General features: G+C 47.4%; 2 protein-coding genes across 2 annotated transcripts in view; one reads left to right on the forward strand and one right to left on the reverse strand.

Annotated features, from left to right (window-relative positions):
- Window positions 1-10,000, forward strand: part of LOC123512070 — a 135,500-nt gene that overhangs the window by 96,823 nt on the left and 28,677 nt on the right.
- The window catches only part of LOC123512069 (acetylgalactosaminyl-O-glycosyl-glycoprotein beta-1,3-N-acetylglucosaminyltransferase-like), a 50,521-nt gene that overhangs the window by 39,269 nt on the left and 1,252 nt on the right, over window positions 1-10,000 (reverse strand). The window lies entirely within an intron of this gene.

Below are 10,000 nucleotides of genomic sequence, written 5' to 3' on the forward strand. Positions count from 1 at the left end.
CTCTTCTTCCTCCTCCTCCTCTTCTCCTCCTCCTGCTGCTGCTCCTCCCCTGACAAGCATAGTACAAGGGGCCACCAGCCACAACCAGTCTGCCGTGCGTCGCGTGCAGAGTAATGGAAACTATCAGAACAGATGAAGCGGTTAACTCGCAGGAAACAACTCACCACACTGCTCTGGCCCGCTAACCGCCACTCAGGCCGCTGCCGCCGCGGTATGTGCAGGTCAGGTAGTAATGAGTCAAGACATTGTAAGAGAAGAGGAATTCAACTACACAGCGATTCTGTCCATCTGATTACCTTGAGTCAGACACTGCTGCCGTCACCTCGCCAGAAGAACCTTTAAGAACATAACATCAGAAATTTAACCCCTTCAGTACTGGAACACATTTTTTACCATGAAAGTGTGGTATGATTAGACTATTCTATTTACATTAGGAAGGTCTGTGGAGTTAAAAGTTTAATGGACAGAGTCTTCACTATTTTAATCCCCCACATAAGTTTCTGAAGCTGTATAAAATCACCAAACAGTAAGCAGAATGAGTATTAAAACGTGTCATGGTTCCGAAGAGGTTAATTAAGGAAGCTGCAAGAGGACGCCATGCCTAAACACGTGGCAGTCCCTGTGTGAACAAAACTAGCTAATTCCACCTATCGTCCTCATTCACAATTTGTTTAACCTTCTTTTAACCCCTTCAGTGCTGGGATACATTTTTACCTTGAGATTTGTGTACCATTTGACCATTTTATTGACATTAGGAAGGGTCTATGGAGGTCAGAAGATTAATGGCCACAGTCTTTACTATTTTAATCCCCGATATGAATTTCTGAAGCTGTATAAAGTCACCAAGTAGTCACCAGAATGAATACGAAAGCACGTCTTGGTTGTGAAGGGATTAAAGCTTTACACACAGCACATTCACAAGTCAGGTCATAATAACGTGGGAAATGAAGAAACACTATAGGAATAAGAACACAGTTGGTTATACAAGGTTAATAAATTCCACCTATCATCCTCATTCACAATTTGTCTAACCTTCTTTTAAAGCTTTATAGACAGCACATTCACCAGTCAGGTCATAATAACGTAAGAAATTAAGGAACACTAAAGGAATAAGAACACACAGCTGGCAATACAAAGTTATCAGGTGTCTAGCCAGAGTGTCTCGTTCCTCCCTTGCCATTCCTCTCTTGCATTTCAAAACACAAGGAAACTCAAATCATATACCTGTGATTCCTTGCTGCTACTATATTAACTCACCTATTTTCTACATTACATAAAGATAAAAGGTCTGGAAAGCGTAGAGGAATGAAGAACAATAGTGAGAGGTGACTAGAAAAGGGAAGGGTGTCTGTGGCGGGGCTGGGCGGGGCGGGGATGGGCGTGGCGTGGCATGGCGGTCAGAGGTCACGCAGCCTTAGAACGACTAGACTGAGACAACTATTCAGAAACGTTTTGTTCTCTCACCAAGACTATTTTCCAAGGCCACAGAGAACATTAGCCGGATTTCCGAGAAGGTTCCTGCTGTTAACGATGTGGGAATGTTGTTCAGTCTGTCGCTGGAACTGTAAACCAATCTTAAAAACCCGTGTAACTTATTATATACTCATATTCTGAAACGCTTTGGTCTCTCTCTATCTATCTATTTATTTATCTTTCTATCACTCAATCTATCTACCTATCTATCTATTTCCCTCTTGCGGCGCAGACGACGGGCCCAACACTGCCGCGTACTGATGTTCTCTATAGTGCTGTGTGTTTTCATGTGTGTGATAAACTGAGGCAGGAGAGGACACGGGAGCACGGTTAGCAGTGTCCCTGAGTCCCTGTGTCCCTGTGTTCCTGTGTGTGTGTCTCTGTGTCCTTGTATCCCCGTGTCCCCGTGTCTCTGTGTCTCTGTATTCCTGTGTGTCTGTGTTCCTGTGTCCCTGTGTCTCTGTGTCCCTGTGGCCTCATCTGCCTCTCTCGCTGCCACGCACTTCATGACAGAGAACAGGAATAGCAAATTTGTCAGTAAGCACATCGTCAAATTGAACTAAATGCTCGTTAGCTTCAGGAGCGGTTCAAATATCAAGACAAGTTACTGCGGCGTGTGAAGTGGCCAGTAATATGAGTCACTAAAAGCCGGCGCGGACAATGCGATCAAATGCCAATACCCAGTCAAGCAGTACACAATTAGCGTCCTTCTTACCCAACACACATGCCGCGCATAGCCAGCCTGTTGTAAAGACTGAGGCAATTGAGATTAATATTTGTCATTGCTTTTCTGTATCTTTGTCTGCCTGTCTGTCTGTCTGTCTGTTTGCCTGTCTTCTCCGTCCCTTCTTAATTGTGTAATTCCCATTCCAGCTTCCTCGCTTACGACTGAGAAGCTTGTTGGTGTTGCTTTATTCTGTTGTATTGCTTTGTGTCTCTCCTCCTCCTCCTCCTCCTTCTCCTCCTCCTCTCCTGTGCTGTCCTGTCTCTCTTCCGTGTAGCTAGCTAGTAAGTAGTTACCAAATAACCTTGAAAGGACGAGATCTGTTGCTGTCTGGCTTTCCTTTGTATTCCTTTGTATTCTTCCCCTCCTCCTCCTCCTCCTCCTCCTCCTCCTCCTTCTCCTCCCGCTACGCCGGTCCCGTTGTCCAAGCTGTCCTCCCGCGGGGTTGGAGCAGCAGGTGTCCCGGTGGCCGCCAAGCCTGTCTGTTGGTGCCGCCGCAGGACGCGTGCTCGGGTTGTGATCGAGTGTCTCCCCGCCGCAGGCCACACCCCCCATCTCACCCACGCCTCACCCCACGCCACGCCCACCCCCAACCACGCCCTAGCCAGACAAGCCACAGTACCGCGCCCGCTCCCACGCCCTCCTTTCCACTGCTCTCCCACACCTGTTCTCCCACGCTCTCACGCCCCGGCAAAAAAGTGCTACAGTGCCTCTAATTGGCAGGTTCTCCCTCCTCCATTACCTCTGTCTCTCTTTCTCCGAGTACACTTCTCTTTTTCTCTCCTCTCCCTGCCTCTCTCCCTCCCGTTTCCTCCTCTCCTTGCCTCGCCCTGGGCTGCCTGTGAGACCAAGTAACCTGGTGAGAGTTTTTTTTTTTTTTTTTGGCCTCTCCTTGCATTGCTTGGCCGCGCCCTCTCCCTGCCTCTCCCTGCCTCTCCCTGACTCTCGCTGCCTCTCCCTCCCACCCCTCAACGAAGACACACGCTCAAGACACATAAGGTCAAGTTTTTCCTCCCGACCAGCGCCGCGGGACTCCACAGGGCGCTTGTCTCCGTGGGGGGCGGGAGGCTGCGAGGGGCGGCTGTGAGGGGCGGCTCTAACTCTCTAGCTGTACAGTGACGCCCACACATTGTATCTTGTCGCCTTCCCGCCCCTTTCCTGACCGCTTCTTGGTGTGTGTGTGTGTGTGTGTGTGTGTGTGTGTGTGTGTGTGTGTGTGTGTGTGTGTGATCTATTTAATTTATCATCTCGCTCTTCCCGGTCTTTCTTCGTTGCTTCTCGTCCTCTTCTCGTCCTCCCGGCCTCTCCTCGTCCTCCTCCTAGTCTCTGTTTATCCCTCCCGCTTCCCGTTCCTCCCGCTTCCCTCCGCACCCTTCTTGTCCCCGTCATCTTCCTCTCGACTCTTTCCCGGCCTTTTCTCGTCCTTCCCGTCCTCTTAACACTCCTTCCCGCCCCCTCCACCTCCTTCCCGCTCCTTCTCGCCCCTCTCGCCGCCCTGTTCGCCTGACACACATGCGGTCACATCTCATAACGGTTTAGATGCGAGTCTTTCGTCAGTCGCATCCTCCCCCACCCCCCCTCCTCCCACGCACTGCCGCGGGAGGAGGAAGAAAGGCGGGAGGGACTGGGGGGGGTCGATGTGGGGGCGCGCACGAGCGTTAAGCATCTCAGTCTCAACCCTTAAGTGAGTTTGCGGAGCGTGTGTGTGTGTGTGTGTGTGTGTTCTCTCTCTTCAGTCCTCCTCCCGCCCACCCTGCCGCCCACTCCCTACTGAACACACACACACACACACACACACACACACACACACACACACACACACACACGCACTAATTACTTAATCTTTTTACCTCCTAAACTATATCACCCAACTCCTCCTCCTCCCCCTCCTCCTCCTCTTCCTCCTCCTCCTCCTCCTCCTCCTCCTCCTCCTCCTCCTCCGTCACTCATTAGTACGCACGTGCCACATCTCAAGGTCCTCCCGTGTCCTCCCGCTCAGGTCTTCCCGGTAACATCCTCCCGCCACTGTCCTCGTTTCCTCCCTACTCCTCCTCATCTCCTCCCGCTCTGTTTTCCCGTTAATATCTCCTCAATATCCTCCCGCTCTTGTCTTCCCGCTCATCTCCTCCCGCCCAAGTCTTAAATATCTTTCCGGCTTGTGAATAGTAAACTTCTCGCCCGCTAAAATCTTCCCGCTCATGTTCCTTCACTTGTGTCTTCCCGCTGGTGTCCTCCCGCTGGTTTCCCTCCCGCCCCCCTTGTGTTTGTTTTATTCATTTGGTGATTTTTTTGGTGTTTTTTCTATCAGTTTTCGATGTTTTGGTGTTTTTCTTTTTTTCTCTTTTTCTCTGTTTTTTTCTCTCAATTCCTGATGTTTTTTCTATCTTTTTTTCTCTCAATTCTTGATGTTTTGGTGTTTTTCTCTCTTTTTTTCTCTTTTTTCTCTCAATTCTCGATGGGTTTTTTTCTGCTTTTTTCCTCTTTTTCTCTCAATTTCCGGTGTTTTTCCTGTTTTGTTTATCTTTTCCTCTTTTTTTCTCTCAATTCTCGATGTTTTTTTTCCCTTTTTGCCTTTTTACCTTTCAATTCTCGATGTTTTCCTGTTTTTTTTCTTTTTCTGTTTATTCTCGATATTTTCCTCTTTTTTTCTCTTTTCTTTTTTTTTCTCTCAATTCTCGATGTTTTGGTGGTCCTTTTTTTCTTTTTCTCTCAATATGTAATGTTTTTTTTTTTTTTTTTTTTTTTTTCTCTTTTTACTCTCAATTCTCGATGTTTGGCCAGTTTTTCTCTCAATTCTCGATGTTTTGCCGTTTTCCTTCTGTCATTTCGCAAAGTTGCAGGTGTGTTTGTACAATTAGCCACGTTGTTTGTCCCTCAACGTCCCTGAAGAAACAATTAAGGGCCGCTGCCTCTCTCCTCCACTACCTGTCCTCCTCCCCTACTCCCTCCCTTCCCTCCCTTTCCTCCCTCGTCTCTTCCTCCTCACTCCCTCCACCTGCTCCTCCACCACTACTCCCACCTTTCTACCCTTCTGTCGCCTCCCTCCCTTCCTCCTTCCCTCCTTCCTCTGCTACTCCTCCCTTCTCACCTCGCGCCTTAAAAGGTCAGCCAACACAGCAAGGCACTCCACCAACCTCGCGTCCCTCACCTGCCTTCACCCTCCTCCTCCTCCTCCTCCTCCTCCTCCTCCTCCTCCTCCTCCTCCTCCTCCTCCTCTTGACGCAGATCACCGAACCTGTCTTTCAATCTCGCTTAGCCTGACTCACTTGTCTTGTTCATTTAGAGAGGTCCGTATTTCAGAGACGCTTTATTCTCTCCCCACGAGTGTTTTCCAAGGCCACAGGGATGATTAGCGGGGTTTTCAAGAGTGTTTCTCCAGTTAGTAATGTAGAAATCTTGCCACTCTGCCTCTAGAACCACGAAAAGTTGCTTAAAATGCTTTATTTTCTCTCCACGACTGTTTTTCATGATGATAAGCGGGGTTTTCATGAGTGCTTCTCCAGTTAATAACGTAAAAATCGTGTCATTCTGCCTCTAGAACGGTAAAAACTTGCTTAAAACTCGTGTAATTAAATAAAGCCTTTTGCAGGTGGAGGTGAATCAAAATAAAGTGTGTGTGTGTGTGTGTGTGTGTGTGTGTGTGTGTGTGTGTGTGTGTGTGTGTGTGTGTGTGTGTGTGTGTGTCCATATCCGAAGTATGAAGGTGTAAACGTGAAGGAACTATATGAAATTACACTGACTCGTAATAAAAAAAAGAAGGAAAAGAAAAAAGCTAGATGAACACTGCTCAGGAAACATGAAAACAGTAAAGTCACAATGATGTGTGTGTGTGTGTGTGTGTGTGTGTGTGTGTGTGTGTGTGTGTGTGTGTGTGTGTGTGTGTGTGTGTGTGTGTGTGTGTGTGTGTATAAAAATTCAGTTCCTTCACCACGACTGTTTTCAAAGGACGCGGAGATGATCGCTCGGTTTCCAAGGTTATTTTTCTCACATATTAATACTCTACAATAATTTTTACTCTCATTTTTTCCACCAAGACGCGACACTCGGGCTCGTTTGCAAGCTTCCCTCACTGAAAACCGTTTGTAGAGCCACTGGAGCTTGATAAATGATGTTCTTAAGGCCTTTCTTATCAACTGATGGCCCATAATTCCTATTAATCTCTCAGTTTAAGCATGAATATACGAGAAAACCACCAATACTTCCACCTTCCATAAATGCAGCGCAGTTAGGACGCTTACACCACATAAATCTTCCTATTCCTTAACGTTTGACCGTCTTAACTTGACAATATCTGACGCGCTCTAGTGAAAGTTATTGCAGTCTTCATTGTCTGGCTGTATACTTATGTGTGTGTGTGTGTGTGTGTGTGTGTGTGTGTGTGTGTGTGTGTGTGTGTGTGTGTGTGTGTGTGTGTGTGTGTGTGTGTGTGTGTGTGTGTGTGTGTGTGTGTGTGTTTGGGTGTGGTAGTGTTTGTACTGAGGAGGAAATCGCTTCTAACAACATCCTCTGAAGATTTAAGGACACAAGAACATAGAAATACAAGGGCTAGTTCAGAAAGCCAGCAGGAATACATGTAGCCGTCCCTGTGTTAAGAAACCCTACCTATTTCCACCTATCAGTCCCACCCAGGAGGTTTTGGAGGGTTCTAATGAAAGTTATTGGTGTTCATAAAGTGTTTTCGAGGTTCTAGTGGAAATTACTGGGGTTCTCAAGGTGTTTTCGGGGTTCTAGTGGAAGTTATTGCGGTTCTCAAGTTGTTTTCGGGGTTCTAGTGGAAGTTATTGCGGTTCTCAAGCTGTTTTCGGGGTTCTAGTGGAAGTTATTGCGGTTCTCAAGCTGTTTTCGGGGTTCTAGTGGAATTTATTGGGGTTTTCAAGGTGTTTTCGGGGTTCTAGTGGAAGTTATTGCGGTTCTCAAGCTGTTTTCGGGGTTCTAGTGGAAGTTATTGGGGTTCTCAAGCTGTTTTCGGGATTCTAGTGGAAGTTATTGGGAGTTCACAAGCTGTTTTCGGGGTTCTAGTGAAAGTTATTAAGGTTTTCAAGGTTTCCAAGCTTTTATTGACTCACCACGAGAAACTCAGTGGTCATGTTGTTAATCCCGAGTAGGAGAATTAAAGAAGAGAATCAGACAGACTTATCATTGGAGAAATATGTGAAAATAGTAAGTTTTATACATGAACTCCCATCAGAAAATCTTGCTATTCGTAAAAGCCCCATTTGAAGACATTTATCCCAGACTTTTGGCTAACTCAGCTGGCCTTTTAGGGAAGTGGCAATCAAGTGGGCCTTTTTTGTTATTTTGTTTGTTGTTGCACTTGTCTAGCTTCACCACTTCCCTAGAAAAAAAAAAAAAAGGCTATTAAGAACGGTGTCATTTCTTCTGTAGCCTTTTTCTATATGTAAGAGGAAAAAAAAAAAAAGGCCCACTTACTTGCCAGCCCCCTTGCACCTCCGACAAAGCAGTGGAGGTGAGGTGAAAATGTGTGTTTGAGAGTAAAGGAATTAAGATCCTTTATATAACAAAGGATACACAATGGAACGTGGCGTGGGCGGCAGTGAAGGATCAAGGTCTGTGTGGCTAACTGTTCCCAGCCCACACTCACGCCCACACACACACACACACACACACACACACACACACACACACACACACACACACACACACACACACACACACAGGCAAATTAGCATCCACAGACGCAATTTCGCATACACACATCCACCCACCCACCCACACCCACATCCACATCCACACACACACACACACACACACACACACACACACACACACACACAATACAAATTAGCTTTCACACACCCACCTTTGCATACATCCTCTTTCCTTGCGCCCGCACACACACACACACACACACACACACACACACACACACACACACACACACACACACACACACACTTATACATTTTCCCACTGTCCCCTCTTACAAAACACAGGAAGGAGAAGAGTTGCGTGTGTGTGTGTGTGTGTGTGTGTGTGTGTGTGTGTGTGTGTGTGTGTTCGTGGGAATGGGGATTGGCGTATGGATAAGGGGCGGGATCGTGTCGGGTCGTGTATTCAGTGGTAATGGCACGACATCGCCACGACTTCACTACGACCTCACTACAATTTCACTACGACCTCACTTCGACTTTACTACGACTTGGTGAAGGTCAAAAGGTCTGCTGCTGTTAGTTCCTTTTGTTCCCTTCCTTTGTGTTCCTTTGTGCTGATTAGCGTTTCCTCCTATATACCTCCATTATCTCTCTCTCTCTCTCTCTCTCTCTCTCTCTCTCTCTCTCTCTCTCTCTCTCTCTCTCTCTCTCTCTCTCTCTCTCTCCCTCCATTACCTCCAATAACTTGCCAATCACAGACTTCACTACGATTGGATGCGGGTCATTATCTCTCCTCCTCCTCCTCCTCCTCCTCCTCCTCCTCCTCCTCCTCCTCCTCCTCCTCCTCCTCCTCCTCCTCCTCCTCCTCCGTGTAATGAGAACACATGATAATAGCTGATCACGTTCTCCCCGGTCTGTTTATAAACTGTGTGTGTGTGTGTGTGTGTGTGTGTGTGTGTGTGTGTGTGTGTGTGTGTGTGTGTGTTTAGTCACGTACCGACACACACACTCACACACAGGAATTGGGTCATGAGTTGAATGTGTGTGTGTGTGTGTGTGTGTGTGTGTGTGTGTGTGTGTGTGTGTGTGTGTGTGTGTGTGTGTGTGTGTGTGTGTATGTGTGTGTCAGTAGTAGTAGCAGGATGAGGAGGGATAGAGGTGAATGTGGAAGAGCAGCAGCAGCAGCAGCAGCAGTAGCAGTAGTAGTAGTAGTAGTAGTAGTAGTAGTAGTAGTAGTAGTAGTAGTAGTAGTAGTAGTAGTAGCAGTGGTAGCAGCAGTGCAGTAGTAGTAGTAGTAGTAGTAGTAGTAGTAGTAGTAGTAGTAGTAGTAGTAGTGGTGGTAGTAGTAGTAGTAGTAGTAGTAGTAGTAGTAGTAGTAGTAGTAGTAGTAGTAGAAATAATAGTAGTAGTAAAAGTAGTAGTAGTAGTAGTAGTAGAAGTAGCAGCAGTTGTAGTAGTAGTAGTAGCAGCAGCAGCAGCATTAGTAGTAGCAGTAGCACCAGCAGTAGTAGCAGCAGCAGCAGTAGCAGGAGCAGCAGCAGCAGTAATGTAGTACCAGCTGCCTCAGATATAACGGCTATATAAAACAAGAGACTCGTGAAGAAGGAACACAAACTCATGAATACCAAAGGAGGCGACTCGTGACAACCTGAAGGGGCTGAATGAACGATGAAGGATGAATAACAGCGACAGATGAATCCTGAATGACTAAGATTGGATGCCTCGTGAATGGGTGACGACTGGGTGACGAGTGAGTGAAGGGATGGGTGGCGAGTGAGTGAGGAGTGGGTGACGAGTGAGTGAAAGGGTGGGTGAAGGGTGGGTGAGGGTGGGAAGGGTGACTGTCCCCTCCCAACGCGCCTTCGCCGTCACTAAAGGGCGTCATGCAAACAGAATCCCACAACCTCTCCCGTCACGCCAAACACTCCGCCCACACACACACACACGCACGCACACACACACACACACACACACACACACACACACACACACACACACACACACACCCCGGTAAGCGGCGAGGCAAATGGAAAGCCTCTTAATGTGTGGGGTGTATTCACCTAGCAGTAAATAGGTACGGGATGTAACTTGAGGGGTTGTGGCCTCGCTTTCCCGGTGTGTGTTGTGTGTTGATGTGGTCTCAGTCTTACCCGAAGATCGGTCTATGAGCTCTGAGCTCGCTCCGTAATGG

Source organism: Portunus trituberculatus, chromosome 32 (genome assembly GCF_017591435.1).
Source record: "Portunus trituberculatus isolate SZX2019 chromosome 32, ASM1759143v1, whole genome shotgun sequence".
In the NCBI taxonomy this organism is placed as follows: Eukaryota; Metazoa; Arthropoda; class Malacostraca; order Decapoda; family Portunidae; genus Portunus; species Portunus trituberculatus.